The sequence below is a fragment of the Oncorhynchus nerka genome, linkage group LG5 (assembly GCF_034236695.1).
Source record: "Oncorhynchus nerka isolate Pitt River linkage group LG5, Oner_Uvic_2.0, whole genome shotgun sequence".
Classification (NCBI taxonomy): domain Eukaryota; kingdom Metazoa; phylum Chordata; class Actinopteri; order Salmoniformes; family Salmonidae; genus Oncorhynchus; species Oncorhynchus nerka.
The window spans coordinates 23,119,323-23,140,319 of NC_088400.1; the positions used below are offsets into that span (position 1 = coordinate 23,119,323).

Consider the following 20,997-nt stretch of genomic DNA (forward strand, 5'->3'; position numbering starts at 1 on the left):
AAAACCCTTTTTTTCAAGATTTGCACCAACAGAGTGATCAGATACGGTTTGATGAGGTGAATTAATAACGCATAAAAACCTCACAGATATCCCACTGCATGTTCTCTGTATTGGAATATCAAATATTCCCAGTTGTGTCATTCATTGAAGTATCTTCTTTTTATAGTCTTATGCAGACACAAAACAACAAAGATAGCCTGCTATGAATGCATACCCTTCAACCTAATTGCTTAGCTTTTATGAGGATCTGATAGATGCTTTCTAAATCTGGATGTTTATGTGGCTATTTTTATACATCGTTTTCAAATCCTTTTTGGCAATGAATATTATGGGAAAAGGGAAACATGCTGGAATTGGAAGTACGTGAGGGTGAGTGCTTTAGTATCAACACGCTCCTTCAGAGGGGGTCATTCTTTCTAAACCGGAATATTTCTAATAGTGGGGGGTTCTTTCTAAACTGCAATATAATACAAAATAAATGACCTTGGGGAGATTCTCATCAATAGACACTGTACTGTATGACGGCCAAAAACAATGCAGTGTCCTGCTGTCTAATAAAGGCAGCATTAAGGGGAACTAAAAGTGTGTACACAGGTGATGTCTCTAGGCCTTTGGGATTATTGCCTAGACAGTTCTTAAAAAGCAATATAAAGAGGATTTGTGTTGTTGCTGCTTACTTTTTTTTCTAAGAATTGTAGCAAAGGCGAAGGGGTATCTGATGAATGACAGGCCTACCATCTACCTACATCAGTTAGGCTTATATCACCTGGATGACAGGCCTACCATCTACCTACATCAGTTAGGCCTATATCACCTGGATGACAGGCCTACCATCTACCTACATCAGTTAGGCTTATATCACCTGGATGACAGGCCTATCATCTACCTACATCAGTTAGGCCTATATCACCTGGATGACAGGCCTACCATCTACCTACATCAGTTAGGCCTATTTCACCTGGATGACAGGCCTACCATCTATCTATATCAGTTAGGCCTATATCACCTGGATGACAGGCCTACCATCTATCTACATCAGTTAGGTCTATAGCACCTCGATGACAGGCATACCATCTATCTACATCAGTTAGGTCTATAGCACCTCGATGACAGGCATACCATCTATCTACATCAGTTAGGTCTATAGCACCTCGATGACAGGCATACCATCTATCTACATCAGTTAGGTCTATATCACCTGGATGACAGGCATACCATCTATCTACATCAGTTAGGTCTATATCACCTGGATGACAGGCATACCATCTATCTACATCAGTTAGGTCTATAGCACCTCGATGACAGGCATACCATCTATCTACATCAGTTAGGTCTATAGCACCTCGATGACAGGCATACCATCTATCTACATCAGTTAGGTCTATAGCACCTCGATGACAGGCATACCATCTATCTACATCAGTTAGGCCTATATCACCTCGATGACAGGCATACCATCTATCTACATCAGTTAGGTCTATATCACCTCGATGACAGGCATACCATCTATCTACATCAGTTAGGTCTATAGCACCTCGATGACAGGCATACCATCTATCTACATCAGTTAGGCCTATATCTCCTGGATGACAGGCATACCATCTATCTACATCAGTTAGGTCTATAGCACCTCGATGACAGGCATACCATCTATCTACATCAGTTAGGCCTATATCACCTCGATGACAGGCATACCATCTATCTACATCAGTTAGGCCTATATCACCTGGATGACAGGCCTACCATCTACCTACATCAGTTAGGTCTATATCACCTGGATGACAGGCCTACCATCTATCTACATCAGTTAGGTCTATATCACCTCGATGACAGGCATACCATCTATCTACATCAGTTAGGTCTATATCACCTGGATGACAGGCCTACCATCTATCTACATCAGTTAGGTCTATATCACCTGGATGACAGGCCTACCATCTATCTACATCAGTTAGGTCTATAGCACCTCGATGACAGGCATACCATCTACCTACATCAGTTAGGTCTATATCACCTGGATGACAGGCATACCATCTATCTACATCAGTTAGGTCTATATCACCTGGATGACAGGCATACCATCTACCTACATCAGTTAGGTCTATATCACCTGGATGACAGGCATACCATCTATCTACATCAGTTAGGTCTATAGCACCTCGATGACAGGCATACCATCTACCTACATCAGTTAGGTCTATATCACCTGGATGACAGGCATACCATCTACCTACATCAGTTAGGTCTATAGCACCTCGATGACAGGCATACCATCTATCTACATCAGTTAGGTCTATTTCACCTGGATGACAGGCATACCATCTATCTACATCAGTTAGGTCTATAGCACCTCGATGACAGCCTACATCTTTAATTATATTATTTTGCATGCATAGCCCTTTTTTTTTTTTTCAATGTTGAAAATCCTTTGAGAATGACTCTTGACTCGCGAATAAAAGTTGATGTTAGAAAGGGCCCTTATTTTGCTCAATCTCTTTGGTGAGGCTGAACAAGGTCTTGGAACTAATCTGTCTGGATGTAAAAAAAAGAATCATAAAAAAATAAAAGTGCAGCAAAAGCTGCTTCAAGTCTAGATCTCTAATCTGGCTATTCCATTTTCAGAAAAGCTGTTCTATTAAAGGGTACGACGTAGGACTCCTGTTGTATGTGTGGTGCTCTGACATGTCATTTTAACAGCCTTAACCTGTCCTCTAGCTGTTTTCATCAGGCTTCCAAAAACTTCAGAGCAGCGGTGAACCATTGTGCCCTTTGCCTACTCGCCCATCTCTTATTTGTCCCTTTGAGGCACTTTAATCCTTTTGATTTTTTTAAAGGGAAAATCAACTAAAAAGTTTGCATCATCATGATGATGTGGCATGTGACACTTTGCTTCTTGAAAGTCCAATATCTTGAAAACTTGACTTCTGACATGCAAAACATTTTGGAGACTGTATCAACAGTGGACTAATCTGAAATAAAACGTTGATGGAAAGTGTATAGGCTACATACATGTCAGTGCTTGCCTCTGTGTAGTGCTGTCATTGGACCATACGATAATCTATTTTGGTGCTATTGGTGTATCCCAATGCTTAATGCTTCTACTCGGAGCCGTTCCCTATCTTATCATCACTAATCATTCACTCCAACATTTCCTGGTGACAGCACTGTTAAGTGGAGCAAGCTGCCCATTGCCTACACGACAAACAGTCTTCATTCTGTTGACCATGTCCACGGTTGTGTAGCTGGGTCAATCAGTTATCGTCCATGGACAAATGTATTCAATAGGCTTTACACAATTAGTCTGTGTCAACATATAAACCGGGGGAGTGACCCACTTTGTTCTTTCCATCTGTGCCATGGTAACATTGGTTGCATTAAAACTATTGCTGGACATAATGACATAGAACAGTCTTGTATCATGTCTAAAGAGCATTACAGATGAATGTGACCATGGATGTGACCTCACATGACTGTGTTAACTTATAGGGGTCAGGAGTAGCCTATTCTTCCACCTCCATTCTCTATAGAATGTGCTCTTACGATGCATTCAACGTGTCTTGATTCGGGCCTTTGTTCAGTTCTTCTGAGAGTGATTGGCTATAGTAGTTAGAGTAGTGCCTGAATGGTTGGAGTCACAGAGTCAAACAAAGAGAATAGTGCCTGAATGGTTGGAGTCATAGAGTCAAACTGAGAGAGTAGTGCCTGAATGGTTGGAGTCATAGAGTCAAACTGAGAGAATAGTGCCTGAATGGTTGGAGTCATAGAGTCAAACTGAGAGAGTAGTGCCTGAATGGTTGGAGTCATAGAGTCAAACTGAGAGAGTAGTGCCTGAATGGTTGGAGTCAGAGTCAAACTGAGAGAGTAGTGCCTGAATGGTTGGAGTCATAGAGTCAAACTGAGAAAGTAGTGCCTGAATGGTTGGAGTCATAGAGTCAAACTGAGAGAGAGTAGTGCCTGAATGGTTGGAGTCATAGAGTCAAACTGAGAGAGTCGTGCCTGAATGGTTGGAGTCATAGAGTCAAACTGAGAAAGTAGTGCCTGAATGGTTGGAGTCATAGAGTCAAACTGAGAGAGCAGTGCCTGAATGGTTGGAGTCATAGAGTCAAACTGAGAGAGTCGTGCCTGAATGGTTGGAGTCATAGAGTCAAACTGAGAAAGTAGTGCCTGAATGGTTGGAGTCATAGAGTCAAACTGAGAGAGTAGGGCCTGAATGGTTGGAGTCATAGAGTCAAACTGAGAGAGAGAGAGAGAGAGAGAGAGAGAGAGAGAGAGAGAGATATCTCTAAGCTGTCAGCTGTGACCTTCCCACTGAAGTCTGCTGCTGGGTTCAGCTGGTGATGCACCACATTTGAAATTGACATGCAAATTGCAACCATAAAAAATGTGTTAACTTAGCAAATATAAAGAATGTTTGACTTGACAGCAAATATGTGATATTTTCAACTATAAATCAAGTATATGAATATGTTTTGGGCATGTTGTATTTTACAGTACAGTATGTAAATGGATCTCTATGGTAGTATTGATTCAATACTTTGATGGCTGTGACTCTAGTTGCGAAGGGAACATTGTGCAACTGTCTTCCATTAAAAGGACTCTATACCTCTGGCACTAGCAGCTCCTCCACCCCATTGACCAATCAGCACCCATGCTTTTAGCAGCACTCCCCTAGGCTGCACTGAGCAAACAGATGTGTCTGTTTCAATGTTTGTCAACGTTAGATACCTAACCATTTATCAGTGGTCAGTAAGTACCCAGGCAGCTGGGTTCAGTCTGGCATGTGTGTGCATTAGAAATAACATTTTGTAAGTAAAAAAGGGGAGAGAGAAAGATGCCTTCTCCCTCCCTCCCTCCCTCCCTCCCTCCCTCCCTCCCTCCCTCATGGTCTGTGGGCTGTTGACCTGAAGATCTGGACTTATTGTGGTACATTATTGCCTCCCTCTGAACACAATCGTGGACCAGATAACCTCTCTCTCCCTCATTACCCTATTACCCACCCCTTCCTCCTCCCCTGTTCCCTCCCTACTCGGGGGGCGTCACTGTACCGTAGTGGTGATGGTTCAGTAGCTCGGGCCAGGGGCATGGCAGGGGAAGAGCTTATGAAGAAAGATATTTTGGGGATGGAGCGAGGGGAGGAGTAAAAATAGCCTAGTACTCTACACTGGTTTACATGTCAGAGAACATGAGCTGTGAACAGACAGAGGTAGTGAACTTTACATAGAGCCTGATCTATGTCTGTAGTCCATCAGCTCCCTGTGTGGCCTGCTTCCCTGTGACTTCCTGTTGGAGAGGAATCTAGGGAAGTTTTCTGTCTTGTCCGCGTGAGGTGCAAAGGACCTTTGAGTGTCTCCATATTTAACAAAGTTGAAACTTGAATACCATATATTCGTCTTTGTCTTCTTGACAGGTAAGTGGTGTGTTATGAGGAGTCTGGATATACTTATAGACATAACATGCATTCTATCTATCTATATATCCATCTATTGATTTGACTTATCGACTTCTGTGCCTACTTGATATTATATGTGTATGCGTTGTAATGTTAGCTCATAGTTGTAATAACTGCTTAAAAAGTTGTAATAAATACTTACAATGTCAGATTTTATAACGGTAGTGCTTCAAGTGTTAGCAATACATAGCAGCCTCTATCAAAGGGATTTGGTAGGGCATTATGTGGACCTCCCTCTGTTTAGTGCAACTCAACTGTATTCTGAATTGGCCATAAAAGAGGTGAGATTGGTATATTAATGTATTGTCAGATGGAGCATAGCATTTCTCTGGGATGAAAAAGACACACTTTAATGGGCAACACTGTGTTAAATAAAAATACATTGAGATGGTAGTCAGTGTTCATTAAAAACACACTGAGATGGTAGTAAGTGTTCTTTAAAAACACAGTGAGATGGTAGTCAGTGTTCATTAAAAACACACTGAGATGGTAGTAAGTGTTCTTTAAAAACACAGTGAGATGGTAGTCAGTGTTCTTTAAAAACACACTGAGATGGTAGTAAGTGTTCTTTAAAAACACAGTGAGATGGTAGTCAGTGTTCTTTAAAAACACAGTGAGATGGTAGTAAGTGTTCTTTAAAAACACACTGAGATGGTAGTAAGTGTTCTTTAAAAACACACTGAGATGGTAGTAAGTGTTCTTTAAAAACACAGTGAGATGGTAGTCAGTGTTCATTAAAAACACACTGAGATGGTAGTCAGTGTTCATTAAAAACAGTTAGATGGTAGTCAGAGTTAATTAAAAATACATTGAGATGGTAGTCAGTGTTCATTAAAAACACACTGAGATGGTAGTCAGTGTTCTTTAAAAATACATTGAGATGGTAGTCAGAGTTAATTAAAAATACATTGAGATGGTAGTCAGTGTTCATTAAAAACACACTGAGATGGTAGTCAGTGTTCATTAAAAATACATTGAGATGGTAGTCAGTGTTCATTAAAAACACAGTGAGATGGTAGTCAGAGTTCATTAAAAACACAGTGAGATGGTAGTCAGAGTTCATTAAAAACACAGTGAGATGGTGGTCAGTGTTCTTTAAAAACACAGTGAGATGGTAGTCAGTGCTCATTAAAAACACAGTGAGATGGTAGTCAGTGTTCATTAAAAACACAGTGAGATGGTAGTCAGTGTTCATTAAAAACACAGTGAGATGGTAGTCAGAGTTCATTAAAAACACAGTGAGATGGTAGTCAGTGTTCATTAAAAACACAGTGAGATGGTAGTCAGTGTTCATTAAAAACACAGTGAGATGGTAGTCAGTGTTCATTAAAAACACACTGAGATGGTAGTCAGTGTTCATTAAAAACACACTGAGATGGTAGTAAGTGTTCTTTAAAAACACAGTGAGATGGTATTCAGTGTTCATTAAAAACACACTGAGATGGTAGTAAGTGTTCTTTAAAAACACAGTGAGATGGTAGTCAGTGTTCTTTAAAAACACACTGAGATGGTAGTAAGTGTTCTTTAAAAACACAGTGAGATGGTAGTCAGTGTTCTTTAAAAACACACTGAGATGGAAGTAAGTGTTCTTTAAAAACACACTGAGATGGTAGTAAGTGTTCTTTAAAAACACAGTGAGATGGTAGTCAGTGTTCATTAAAAACACACTGAGATGGTAGTAAGTGTTCTTTAAAAACACAGTGAGATGGTAGTCAGTGTTCTTTAAAAACACACTGAGATGGTAGTAAGTGTTCTTTAAAAACACACTGAGATGGTAGTAAGTGTTCTTTAAAAACACACTGAGATGGTAGTAAGTGTTCTTTAAAAACACAGTGAGATGGTAGTCAGTGTTCATTAAAAACACACTGAGATGGTAGTAAGTGTTCTTTAAAAACACAGTGAGATGGTAGTCAGTGTTCATTAAAAACACACTGAGATGGTAGTCAGTGTTCTTTAAAAACACAGTGAGATGGTAGTCAGTGTTCATTAAAAACACACTGAGATGGTAGTAAGTGTTCTTTAAAAACACAGTGAGATGGTAGTCAGTGTTCTTTAAAAACACATTGAGATGGTAGTCAGAGTTCATTAAAAACACAGTTAGATGGTAGTCAGAGTTAATTAAAAATACATTGAGATGGTAGTCAGTGTTCATTAAAAACACAGTGAGATGGTAGTCAGAGTTCATTAAAAACACAGTGAGATGGTAGTCAGAGTTCATTAAAAACACAGTGAGATGGTAGTCAGTGTTCTTTAAAAACACAGTGAGATGGTAGTCAGTGCTCATTAAAAACACATTGAGATGGTAGTCAGTGTTCATTAAAAACACAGTGAGATGGTAGTCAGTGTTCATTAAAAACACAGTGAGATGGTAGTCAGTGTTCATTAAAAACACACTGAGATGGTAGTCAGTGTTCTTTAAAAACACATTGAGATGGTAGTCAGAGTTAATTAAAAATACATTGAGATGGTAGTCAGTGTTCTTTCAAAACACAGTGAGATGGTAGTCAGTGTTCATTAAAAACACAGTGAGATGGTAGTCAGTGTTCATTAAAAACACACTGAGATGGTAGTCAGTGTTCTTTAAAAACACAGTGAGATGGTAGTCAGTGTTCTTTAAAAACACACTGAGATGGAAGTAAGTGTTCTTTAAAAACACACTGAGATGGTAGTAAGTGTTCTTTAAAAACACAGTGAGATGGTAGTCAGTGTTCATTAAAAACACACTGAGATGGTAGTAAGTGTTCTTTAAAAACACAGTGAGATGGTAGTCAGTGTTCTTTAAAAACACACTGAGATGGTAGTAAGTGTTCTTTAAAAACACACTGAGATGGTAGTAAGTGTTCTTTAAAAACACACTGAGATGGTAGTAAGTGTTCTTTAAAAACACAGTGAGATGGTAGTCAGTGTTCATTAAAAACACACTGAGATGGTAGTAAGTGTTCTTTAAAAACACAGTGAGATGGTAGTCAGTGTTCATTAAAAACACACTGAGATGGTAGTCAGTGTTCTTTAAAAACACAGTGAGATGGTAGTCAGTGTTCATTAAAAACACACTGAGATGGTAGTAAGTGTTCTTTAAAAACACAGTGAGATGGTAGTCAGTGTTCTTTAAAAACACATTGAGATGGTAGTCAGAGTTCATTAAAAACACAGTTAGATGGTAGTCAGAGTTAATTAAAAATACATTGAGATGGTAGTCAGTGTTCATTAAAAACACACTGAGATGGTAGTCAGTGTTCATTAAAAATACATTGAGATGGTAGTCAGTGTTCATTAAAAACACAGTGAGATGGTAGTCAGAGTTCATTAAAAACACAGTGAGATGGTAGTCAGAGTTCATTAAAAACACAGTGAGATGGTAGTCAGTGTTCTTTAAAAACACAGTGAGATGGTAGTCAGTGCTCATTAAAAACACATTGAGATGGTAGTCAGTGTTCATTAAAAACACAGTGAGATGGTAGTCAGTGTTCATTAAAAACACAGTGAGATGGTAGTCAGTGTTCATTAAAAACACACTGAGATGGTAGTCAGTGTTCTTTAAAAACACATTGAGATGGTAGTCAGAGTTAATTAAAAATACATTGAGATGGTAGTCAGTGTTCTTTCAAAACACAGTGAGATGGTAGTCAGTGTTCATTAAAAACACAGTGAGATGGTAGTCAGTGTTCATTAAAAACACACTGAGATGGTAGTCAGTGTTCATTAAAAACACACTGAGATGGTAGTCAGTGTTCATTAAAAATACATTGAGATGGTAGTCAGTGTTCATTAAAAACACAGTGAGATGGTAGTCAGAGTTCATTAAAAACACAATGAGATGGTAGTCAGAGTTCATTAAAAACACAGTGAGATGGTAGTCAGTGTTCTTTCAAAACACAGTGAGATGGTAGTCAGTGTTCTTTAAAAACACAGTGAGATGGTAGTCAGTGCTCATTAAAAACACAGTGAGATGGTAGTCAGTGTTCATTAAAAACACAGTGAGATGGTAGTCATTGTTCATTAAAAACACAGTGAGATGGTAGTCAGAGTTCATTAAAAACACAGTGAGATGGTAGTCAGAGTTCATTAAAAACACAGTGAGATGGTAGTCAGAGTTCATTAAAAACACAGTGAGATGGTAGTCAGTGTTCATTAAAAACACAGTGAGATGGTAGTCAGTGTTCTTTCAAAACACAGTGAGATGGTAGTCAGTGTTCATTAAAAACACATTGAGATGGTAGTCAGTGTTCATTAAAAACACAGTGAGATGGTAGTCAGAGTTCATTAAAAACACAGTGAGATGGTAGTCAGAGTTCATTAAAAACACAGTGAGATGGTAGTCAGAGCTCGTTAAAAACACAGTGAGATGGTAGTCAGTGTTCTTTAAAAACACAGTGAGATGGTAGTCAGTGCTCATTAAAAACACAGTGAGATGGTAGTCAGTGTTCATTAAAAACACAGTGAGATGGTAGTCATTGTTCATTAAAAACACAGTGAGATGGTAGTCAGAGTTCATTAAAAACACAGTGAGATGGTAGTCAGTGTTCATTAAAAACACAGTGAGATGGTAGTCAGAGTTCATTAAAAACACAGTGAGATGGTAGTCAGAGTTCATTAAAAACACAGTGAGATGGTAGTCAGTGTTCATTAAAAACACAGTGAGATGGTAGTCAGTGTTCTTTCAAAACACAGTGAGATGGTAGTCAGTGTTCATTAAAAACACAGTGAGATGGTAGTCAGTGTTCATTAAAAACACAGTGAGATGGTAGTCAGAGTTCATTAAAAACACAGTGAGATGGTAGTCAGAGTTCATTAAAAACACAGTGAGATGGTAGTCAGAGCTCGTTAAAAACACAGTGAGATGGTAGTCAGTGTTCTTTAAAAACACAGTGAGATGGTAGTCAGTGCTCATTAAAAACACAGTGAGATGGTAGTCAGTGTTCATTAAAAACACAGTGAGATGGTAGTCATTGTTCATTAAAAACACAGTGAGATGGTAGTCAGAGTTCATTAAAAACACAGTGAGATGGTAGTCAGTGTTCATTAAAAACACAGTGAGATGGTAGTCAGTGTTCATTAAAAACACACTGAGATGGTAGTCAGTGTTCATTAAAAACACAGTGAGATGGTAGTCAGTGTTCATTAAAAACACAGTGAGATGGTAGTCAGTGTTCATTAAAAACACACTGAGATGATAGTCAGTGTTCTTTCAAAACACAGTGAGATGGTAGTCAGTGTTCTTTAAAAACACAGTGAGATGGTAGTCAGTGTTCATTAAAAACACAGTGAGATGGTAGTCAGTGTTCATTAAAAACACAGTGAGATGGTAGTCAGAGTTCATTAAAAACACAGTGAGATGGTAGTCAGTGTTCATTAAAAACACAGTGAGATGGTAGTCAGTGTTCATTAAAAACACAGTGAGATGGTAGTCAGTGTTCATTAAAAACACAGTGAGATGGTAGTCAGTGTTCTTTCAAAACACAGTGAGATGGTAGTCAGTGTTCTTTAAAAACACAGTGAGATGGTAGTCAGTGTTCTTTAAAAACACAGTGAGATGGTAGTCAGTGTTCTTTAAAAACACACTGAGATGGTAGTCAGTGTTCATTAAAAACACAGTGAGATGGTAGTCAGTGTTCATTAAAAACACACTGAGATGGTAGTCAGTGTTCATTAAAAATACATTGAGATGGTAGTCAGTGTTCATTAAAAACACACTGAGATGGTAGTCAGTGTTCATTAAAAATACATTGAGATGGTAGTCAGTGTTCATTAAAAACACAGTGAGATGGTAGTCAGAGTTCATTAAAAACACAGTGAGATGGTGGTCAGTGTTCTTTAAAAACACAGTGAGATGGTAGTCAGTGCTCATTAAAAACACAGTGAGATGGTAGTCAGTGTTCATTAAAAACACAGTGAGATGGTAGTCAGTGTTCATTAAAAACACAGTGAGATGGTAGTAGTAAAAACACACTGAGATGGTAGTCAGTGTTCTTTAAAAACACATTGAGATGGTAGTCAGAGTTAATTAAAAATACATTGAGATGGTAGTCAGTGTTCTTTCAAAACACAGTGAGATGGTAGTCAGTGTTCATTAAAAACACAGTGAGATGGTAGTCAGAGTTCATTAAAAACACAGTGAGATGGTAGTCAGTGTTCATTAAAAACACAGTGAGATGGTAGTCAGTGTTCATTAAAAACACAGTGAGATGGTAGTCAGTGTTCATTAAAAACACAGTGAGATGGTAGTCAGTGTTCATTAAAAACACACTGAGATGGTAGTCAGTGTTCATTAAAAACACACTGAGATGGTAGTCAGTGTTCATTAAAAATACATTGAGATGGTAGTCAGTGTTCATTAAAAACACAGTGAGATGGTAGTCAGAGTTCATTAAAAACACAGTGAGATGGTAGTCAGAGTTCATTAAAAACACAGTGAGATGGTAGTCAGTGTTCTTTCAAAACACAGTGAGATGGTAGTCAGTGCTCATTAAAAACACAGTGAGATGGTAGTCAGTGTTCATTAAAAACACAGTGAGATGGTAGTCATTGTGTTTAAAAACACAGTGAGATGGTAGTCAGAGTTCATTAAAAACACAGTGAGATGGTAGTCAGAGTTCATTAAAAACACAGTGAGATGGTAGTCAGTGTTCATTAAAAACACAGTGAGATGGTAGTCAGTGTTCATTAAAAACACAGTGAGATGGTAGTCAGTGTTCTTTCAAAACACAGTGAGATGGTAGTCAGTGTTCATTAAAAACACAGTGAGATGGTAGTCAGAGTTCATTAAAAACACAGTAAGATGGTAGTCAGTGTTCATTAAAAACACACTGAGATGGTAGTCAGTGTTCATTAAAAACACACTGAGATGGTAGTCAGTGTTCATTAAAAATACATTGAGATGGTAGTCAGTGTTCATTAAAAACACAGTGAGATGGTAGTCAGTGTTCATTAAAAACACAGTGAGATGGTAGTCAGTGTTCATTAAAAACACAGTGAGATGGTAGTCAGTGTTCATTAAAAACACACTGAGATGATAGTCAGTGTTCTTTCAAAACACAGTGAGATGGTAGTCAGTGTTCTTTAAAAACACAGTGAGATGGTAGTCAGTGTTCATTAAAAACACAGTGAGATGGTAGTCAGTGTTCATTAAAAACACAGTGAGATGGTAGTCAGAGTTCATTAAAAACACAGTGAGATGGTAGTCAGTGTTCATTAAAAACACAGTGAGATGGTAGTCAGTGTTCATTAAAAACACAGTGAGATGGTAGTCAGTGTTCATTAAAAACACAGTGAGATGGTAGTCAGTGTTCTTTCAAAACACAGTGAGATGGTAGTCAGTGTTCTTTAAAAACACACTGAGATGGTAGTCAGTGTTCTTTAAAAACACAGTGAGATGGTAGTCAGTGTTCTTTAAAACACACTGAGATGGTAGTCAGTGTTCATTAAAAACACAGTGAGATGGTAGTCAGTGTTCATTAAAAACACACTGAGATGGTAGTCAGTGTTCATTAAAAATACATTGAGATGGTAGTCAGTGTTCATTAAAAACACACTGAGATGGTAGTCAGTGTTCATTAAAAATACATTGAGATGGTAGTCAGTGTTCATTAAAAACACAGTGAGATGGTAGTCAGAGTTCATTAAAAACACAGTGAGATGGTGGTCAGTGTTCTTTAAAAACACAGTGAGATGGTAGTCAGTGCTCATTAAAAACACAGTGAGATGGTAGTCAGTGTTCATTAAAAACACAGTGAGATGGTAGTCAGTGTTCATTAAAAACACAGTGAGATGGTAGTCAGTGTTCATTAAAAACACACTGAGATGGTAGTCAGTGTTATTTAAAAACACATTGAGATGGTAGTCAGAGTTAATTAAAAATACATTGAGATGGTAGTCAGTGTTCTTTCAAAACACAGTGAGATGGTAGTCAGTGTTCATTAAAAACACAGTGAGATGGTAGTCAGAGTTCATTAAAAACACAGTGAGATGGTAGTCAGTGTTCATTAAAAACACAGTGAGATGGTAGTCAGTGTTCATTAAAAACACAGTGAGATGGTAGTCAGTGTTCATTAAAAACACAGTGAGATGGTAGTCAGTGTTCATTAAAAACACACTGAGATGGTAGTCAGTGTTCATTAAAAACACACTGAGATGGTAGTCAGTGTTCATTAAAAATACATTGAGATGGTAGTCAGTGTTCATTAAAAACACAGTGAGATGGTAGTCAGAGTTCATTAAAAACACAGTGAGATGGTAGTCAGAGATCATTAAAAACACAGTGAGATGGTAGTCAGTGTTCTTTCAAAACACAGTGAGATGGTAGTCAGTGCTCATTAAAAACACAGTGAGATGGTAGTCAGTGTTCATTAAAAACACAGTGAGATGGTAGTCATTGTTCATTAAAAACACAGTGAGATGGTAGTCAGAGTTCATTAAAAACACAGTGAGATGGTAGTCAGAGTTCATTAAAAACACAGTGAGATGGTAGTCAGTGTTCATTAAAAACACAGTGAGATGGTAGTCAGTGTTCATTAAAAACACAGTGAGATGGTAGTCAGTGTTCTTTCAAAACACAGTGAGATGGTAGTCAGTGTTCATTAAAAACACAGTGAGATGGTAGTCAGAGTTCATTAAAAACACAGTGAGATGGTAGTCAGTGTTCATTAAAAACACAGTGAGATGGTAGTCAGTGTTCATTAAAAACACAGTGAGATGGTAGTCAGTGTTCATTAAAAACACAGTGAGATGGTAGTCAGTGTTCATTAAAAACACACTGAGATGGTAGTCAGTGTTCATTAAAAACACACTGAGATGGTAGTCAGTGTTCATTAAAAATACATTGAGATGGTAGTCAGTGTTCATTAAAAACACAGTGAGATGGTAGTCAGAGTTCATTAAAAACACAGTGAGATGGTAGTCAGAGTTCATTAAAAACACAGTGAGATGGTAGTCAGTGTTCTTTCAAAACACAGTGAGATGGTAGTCAGTGCTCATTAAAAACACAGTGAGATGGTAGTCAGTGTTCATTAAAAACACAGTGAGATGGTAGTCATTGTTCATTAAAAACACAGTGAGATGGTAGTCAGAGTTCATTAAAAACACAGTGAGATGGTAGTCAGAGTTCATTAAAAACACAGTGAGATGGTAGTCAGTGTTCATTAAAAACACAGTGAGATGGTAGTCAGTGTTCATTAAAAACACAGTGAGATGGTAGTCAGTGTTCTTTCAAAACACAGTGAGATGGTAGTCAGTGTTCTTTAAAAACACACTGAGATGGTAGTCAGTGTTCTTTCAAAACACACTGAGATGGTAGTCAGTGTTCTTTAAAAACACACTGAGATGGTAGTCAGTGTTCATTAAAAACACAGTGAGATGGTAGTCAGTGTTCATTAAAAACACACTGAGATGGTAGTCAGTGTTCATTAAAAATACATTGAGATGGTAGTCAGTGTTCATTAAAAACACAGTGAGATGGTAGTCAGTGTTCATTAAAAATACATTGAGATGGTAGTCAGTGTTCATTAAAAACACAGTGAGATGGTAGTCAGAGTTCATTAAAAACACAGTGAGATGGTAGTCAGAGTTCATTAAAAACACAGTGAGATGGTGGTCAGTGTTCTTTAAAAACACAGTGAGATGGTAGTCAGTGCTCATTAAAAACACAGTGAGATGGTAGTCAGTGTTCATTAAAAACACAGTGAGATGGTAGTCAGTGTTCATTAAAAACACAGTGAGATGGTAGTCAGTGTTCATTAAAAACACACTGAGATGGTAGTCAGTGTTCTTTCAGTGAAAACACATTGAGATGGTAGTCAGAGTTAATTAAAAATACATTGAGATGGTAGTCAGTGTTCTTTCAAAACACAGTGAGATGGTAGTCAGTGTTCATTAAAAACACAGTGAGATGGTAGTCAGAGTTCATTAAAAACACAGTGAGATGGTAGTCAGTGTTCATTAAAAACACAGTGAGATGGTAGTCAGTGTTCATTAAAAACACAGTGAGATGGTAGTCAGTGTTCATTAAAAACACAGTGAGATGGTAGTCAGTGTTCATTAAAAACACACTGAGATGGTAGTCAGTGTTCATTAAAAACACACTGAGATGGTAGTCAGTGTTCATTAAAAATACATTGAGATGGTAGTCAGTGTTCATTAAAAACACAGTGAGATGGTAGTCATTGTTCATTAAAAACACAGTGAGATGGTAGTCAGAGTTCATTAAAAACACAGTGAGATGGTAGTCAGTGTTCTTTCAAAACACAGTGAGATGGTAGTCAGTGCTCATTAAAAACACAGTGAGATGGTAGTCAGTGTTCATTAAAAACACAGTGAGATGGTAGTCAGTGTTCATTAAAAACACAGTGAGATGGTAGTCAGAGTTCATTAAAAACACAGTGAGATGGTAGTCAGAGTTCATTAAAAACACAGTGAGATGGTAGTCAGAGTTCATTAAAAACACAGTGAGATGGTAGTCAGTGTTCATTAAAAACACAGTGAGATGGTAGTCAGTGTTCTTTCAAAACACAGTGAGATGGTAGTCAGTGTTCATTAAAAACACAGTGAGATGGTAGTCAGTGTTCATTAAAAACACAGTGAGATGGTAGTCAGAGTTCATTAAAAACACAGTGAGATGGTAGTCAGAGTTCATTAAAAACACAGTGAGATGGTAGTCAGAGCTCGTTAAAAACACAGTGAGATGGTAGTCAGTGTTCTTTAAAAACACAGTGAGATGGTAGTCAGTGCTCATTAAAAACACAGTGAGATGGTAGTCAGTGTTCATTAAAAACACAGTGAGATGGTAGTCATTGTTCATTAAAAACACAGTGAGATGGTAGTCAGAGTTCATTAAAAACACAGTGAGATGGTAGTCAGTGTTCATTAAAAACACACTGAGATGGTAGTCAGTGTTCATTAAAAATACATTGAGATGGTAGTCAGTGTTCATTAAAAACACAGTGAGATGGTAGTCAGTGTTCATTAAAAATACATTGAGATGGTAGTCAGTGTTCATTAAAAACACAGTGAGATGGTAGTCAGAGTTCATTAAAAACACAGTGAGATGGTAGTCAGAGTTCATTAAAAACACAGTGAGATGGTGGTCAGTGTTCTTTAAAAACACAGTGAGATGGTAGTCAGTGCTCATTAAAAACACAGTGAGATGGTAGTCAGTGTTCATTAAAAACACAGTGAGATGGTAGTCAGTGTTCATTAAAAACACAGTGAGATGGTAGTCAGTGTTCATTAAAAACACACTGAGATGGTAGTCAGTGTTCTTTAAAAACACATTGAGATGGTAGTCAGAGTTAATTAAAAATACATTGAGATGGTAGTCAGTGTTCTTTCAAAACACAGTGAGATGGTAGTCAGTGTTCATTAAAAACACAGTGAGATGGTAGTCAGAGTTCATTAAAAACACAGTGAGATGGTAGTCAGTGTTCATTAAAAACACAGTGAGATGGTAGTCAGTGTTCATTAAAAACACAGTGAGATGGTAGTCAGTGTTCATTAAAAACACAGTGAGATGGTAGTCAGTGTTCATTAAAAACACACTGAGATGGTAGTCAGTGTTCATTAAAAACACACTGAGATGGTAGTCAGTGTTCATTAAAAATACATTGAGATGGTAGTCAGTGTTCATTAAAAACACAGTGAGATGGTAGTCATTGTTCATTAAAAACACAGTGAGATGGTAGTCAGAGTTCATTAAAAACACAGTGAGATGGTAGTCAGTGTTCTTTCAAAACACAGTGAGATGGTAGTCAGTGCTCATTAAAAACACAGTGAGATGGTAGTCAGTGTTCATTAAAAACACAGTGAGATGGTAGTCAGTGTTCATTAAAAACACAGTGAGATGGTAGTCAGAGTTCATTAAAAACACAGTGAGATGGTAGTCAGAGTTCATTAAAAACACAGTGAGATGGTAGTCAGAGTTCATTAAAAACACAGTGAGATGGTAGTCAGTGTTCATTAAAAACACAGTGAGATGGTAGTCAGTGTTCTTTCAAAACACAGTGAGATGGTAGTCAGTGTTCATTAAAAACACAGTGAGATGGTAGTCAGTGTTCATTAAAAACACAGTGAGATGGTAGTCAGAGTTCATTAAAAACACAGTGAGATGGTAGTCAGAGTTCATTAAAACACAGTGAGATGGTAGTCAGAGCTCGTTAAAAACACAGTGAGATGGTAGTCAGTGTTCTTTAAAAACACAGTGAGATGGTAGTCAGTGCTCATTAAAAACACAGTGAGATGGTAGTCAGTGTTCATTAAAAACACAGTGAGATGGTAGTCATTGTTCATTAAAAACACAGTGAGATGGTAGTCAGAGTTCATTAAAAACACAGTGAGATGGTAGTCAGTGTTCATTAAAAACACAGTGAGATGGTAGTCAGTGTTCATTAAAAACACACTGAGATGGTAGTCAGTGTTCATTAAAAACACAGTGAGATGGTAGTCAGTGTTCATTAAAAACACAGTGAGATGGTAGTCAGTGTTCATTAAAAACACACTGAGATGATAGTCAGTGTTCTTTCAAAACACAGTGAGATGGTAGTCAGTGTTCTTTAAAAACACAGTGAGATGGTAGTCAGTGTTCATTAAAAACACAGTGAGATGGTAGTCAGAGTTCATTAAAAACACAGTGAGATGGTAGTCAGTGTTCATTAAAAACACAGTGAGATGGTAGTCAGTGTTCATTAAAAACACACTGAGATGGTAGTCAGTGTTCATTAAAAACACAGTGAGATGGTAGTCAGTGTTCATTAAAAACACAGTGAGATGGTAGTCAGTGTTCATTAAAAACACACTGAGATGATAGTCAGTGTTCTTTCAAAACACAGTGAGATGGTAGTCAGTGTTCTTTAAAAACACAGTGAGATGGTAGTCAGTGTTCATTAAAAACACAGTGAGATGGTAGTCAGAGTTCATTAAAAACACAGTGAGATGGTAGTCAGAGTTCATTAAAAACACAGTGAGATGGTAGTCAGAGTTCATTAAAAACACAGTGAGATGGTAGTCAGTGTTCATTAAAAACACAGTGAGATGGTAGTCAGTGTTCTTTCAAAACACAGTGAGATGGTAGTCAGTGTTCATTAAAAACACAGTGAGATGGTAGTCAGTGTTCATTAAAAACACAGTGAGATGGTAGTCAGAGTTCATTAAAAACACAGTGAGATGGTAGTCAGAGCTCGTTAAAAACACAGTGAGATGGTAGTCAGTGTTCTTTAAAAACACAGTGAGATGGTAGTCAGTGCTCATTAAAAACACAGTGAGATGGTAGTCAGTGTTCATTAAAAACACAGTGAGATGGTAGTCATTGTTCATTAAAAACACAGTGAGATGGTAGTCAGAGTTCATTAAAAACACAGTGAGATGGTAGTCAGTGTTCATTAAAAACACAGTGAGATGGTAGTCAGAGTTCATTAAAAACACAGTGAGATGGTAGTCAGAGTTCATTAAAAACACAGTGAGATGGTAGTCAGTGTTCATTAAAAACACAGTGAGATGGTAGTCAGTGTTCTTTCAAAACACAGTGAGATGGTAGTCAGTGTTCATTAAAAACACAGTGAGATGGTAGTCAGTGTTCATTAAAAACACAGTGAGATGGTAGTCAGAGTTCATTAAAAACACAGTGAGATGGTAGTCAGAGCTCGTTAAAAACACAGTGAGATGGTAGTCAGTGTTCTTTAAAAACACAGTGAGATGGTAGTCAGTGCTCATTAAAAACACAGTGAGATGGTAGTCAGTGTTCATTAAAAACACAGTGAGATGGTAGTCATTGTTCATTAAAAACACAGTGAGATGGTAGTCAGAGTTCATTAAAAACACAGTGAGATGGTAGTCAGTGTTCATTAAAAACACAGTGAGATGGTAGTCAGTGTTCATTAAAAACACACTGAGATGGTAGTCAGTGTTCATTAAAAACACAGTGAGATGGTAGTCAGTGTTCATTAAAAACACAGTGAGATGGTAGTCAGTGTTCATTAAAAACACACTGAGATGATAGTCAGTGTTCTTTCAAAACACAGTGAGATGGTAGTCAGTGTTCTTTAAAAACACAGTGAGATGGTAGTCAGTGTTCATTAAAAACACAGTGAGATGGTAGTCAGTGTTCATTAAAAACACAGTGAGATGGTAGTCAGAGTTCATTAAAAACACAGTGAGATGGTAGTCAGTGTTCATTAAAAACACAGTGAGATGGTAGTCAGTGTTCATTAAAAACACAGTGAGATGGTAGTCAGTGTTCATTAAAAACACAGTGAGATGGTAGTCAGTGTTCTTTCAAAACACAGTGAGATGGTAGTCAGTGTTCTTTAAAAACACACTGAGATGGTAGTCAGTGTTCTTTCAAAACACAGTGAGATGGTAGTCAGTGTTCTTTAAAAACACACTGAGATGGTAGTCAGTGTTCATTAAAAACACAGTGAGATGGTAGTCAGTGTTCATTAAAAACAAACTGAGATGGTAGTCAGTGTTCATTAAAAATACATTGAGATGGTAGTCAGTGTTCATTAAAAACACACTGAGATGGTAGTCAGTGTTCATTAAAAACACAGTGAGATGGTAGTCAGTGTTCATTAAAAACACACTGAGATGGTAGTCAGTGTTCATTAAAAACACAGTGAGATGGTAGTCAGTGTTCATTAAAACACAGTGAGAAAAACACAGATGCTAAATGTGCTGGTTGAAAAGAAGAAGATTTAACTTCAGTCACATGCTGAAACAATTAATTAGAGAGCAGTGGGTACAAACAGTTATTTTTTCCACTTCCTAGACATAGACAAATACATCAAATGAAAAACCTGCATATAAATACATTGTTGAAAGATTTTGTTGCGAAGCTCCCCCACAATCAAAGTAATACAAAGAGACAGTGTTGCATTAAAGCCCAGCGAGGTTATGCGTTTGAACTTCTGCATTTTCTCTTTATAGATGTACGGTACAGCAATTAGTAACCAGAGCCAAAGTAATTGCCCTATTATATCATATGTGTACCCTCAGGCCCCCTGTTCAGCCATTTGAGTCTTTAGGTCTAAGTCCCAAATGGCACCATATTCCCTCTATAGTGCACTACCTTTGATGGTCCCTGGTCAAAAGTAGTGCACTATGAAGGGAATAGGGTGCCATTTCTGACCCCAAGTATAGGTCTGCATGCACTGTACCCCCAGACAAAGGGTTATAATGAGGTTACAATGAGGATCTGCTATAGTGACAGCAAAGTGTTGGCCAGAACTCTCATCTTCTGACACACATATGACATGATTAATCAATGGTTTGATCTTAACGGCTTTCAGCTGTCAAAATCGGGTACTCGTTTTTATTTCCCAGGTTATGTAATTGGAGCTTGAGGTGGTTTTTGGATTCATGAGGGGACTTTTTAGGAAGGTCTGCTCTTCTATAGGATTTATGAGGGGACTTTTTAGAAAGGGCTGCTCAAACTCAGAGGAAGCCCCGTGCCAAAACAAACTGGCCTGCTGAAAGACTTCAGTCTTCACAATGGATTTGCCTCCTGAATGCTAAAACGAGCCCCTGTCCAAATATATACAGCAAGAACGTCAATAGTAACCATGGTG

At 37.9% G+C, this 20,997-nt stretch overlaps 1 protein-coding gene across 3 annotated transcripts in view; it reads left to right on the forward strand.

Annotated features, from left to right (window-relative positions):
- Nucleotides 1–20,997, forward strand: part of slc7a2 (solute carrier family 7 member 2) — a 67,071-nt gene that overhangs the window by 17,670 nt on the left and 28,404 nt on the right. Inside the window, exon 1 of one of the 3 annotated variants that reach the window (XM_029659387.2) lies at nt 5,138–5,407. The exons of 1 other annotated variant lie outside the window; for it this stretch is intronic. The gene's annotated coding sequence lies outside the window, so the exon portion shown is untranslated. Of the gene's footprint in view, nt 1–5,137; nt 5,408–20,997 lie in introns of those variants that run through there. One more of the 3 variants, XM_029659388.2, reaches the window with a different exon arrangement.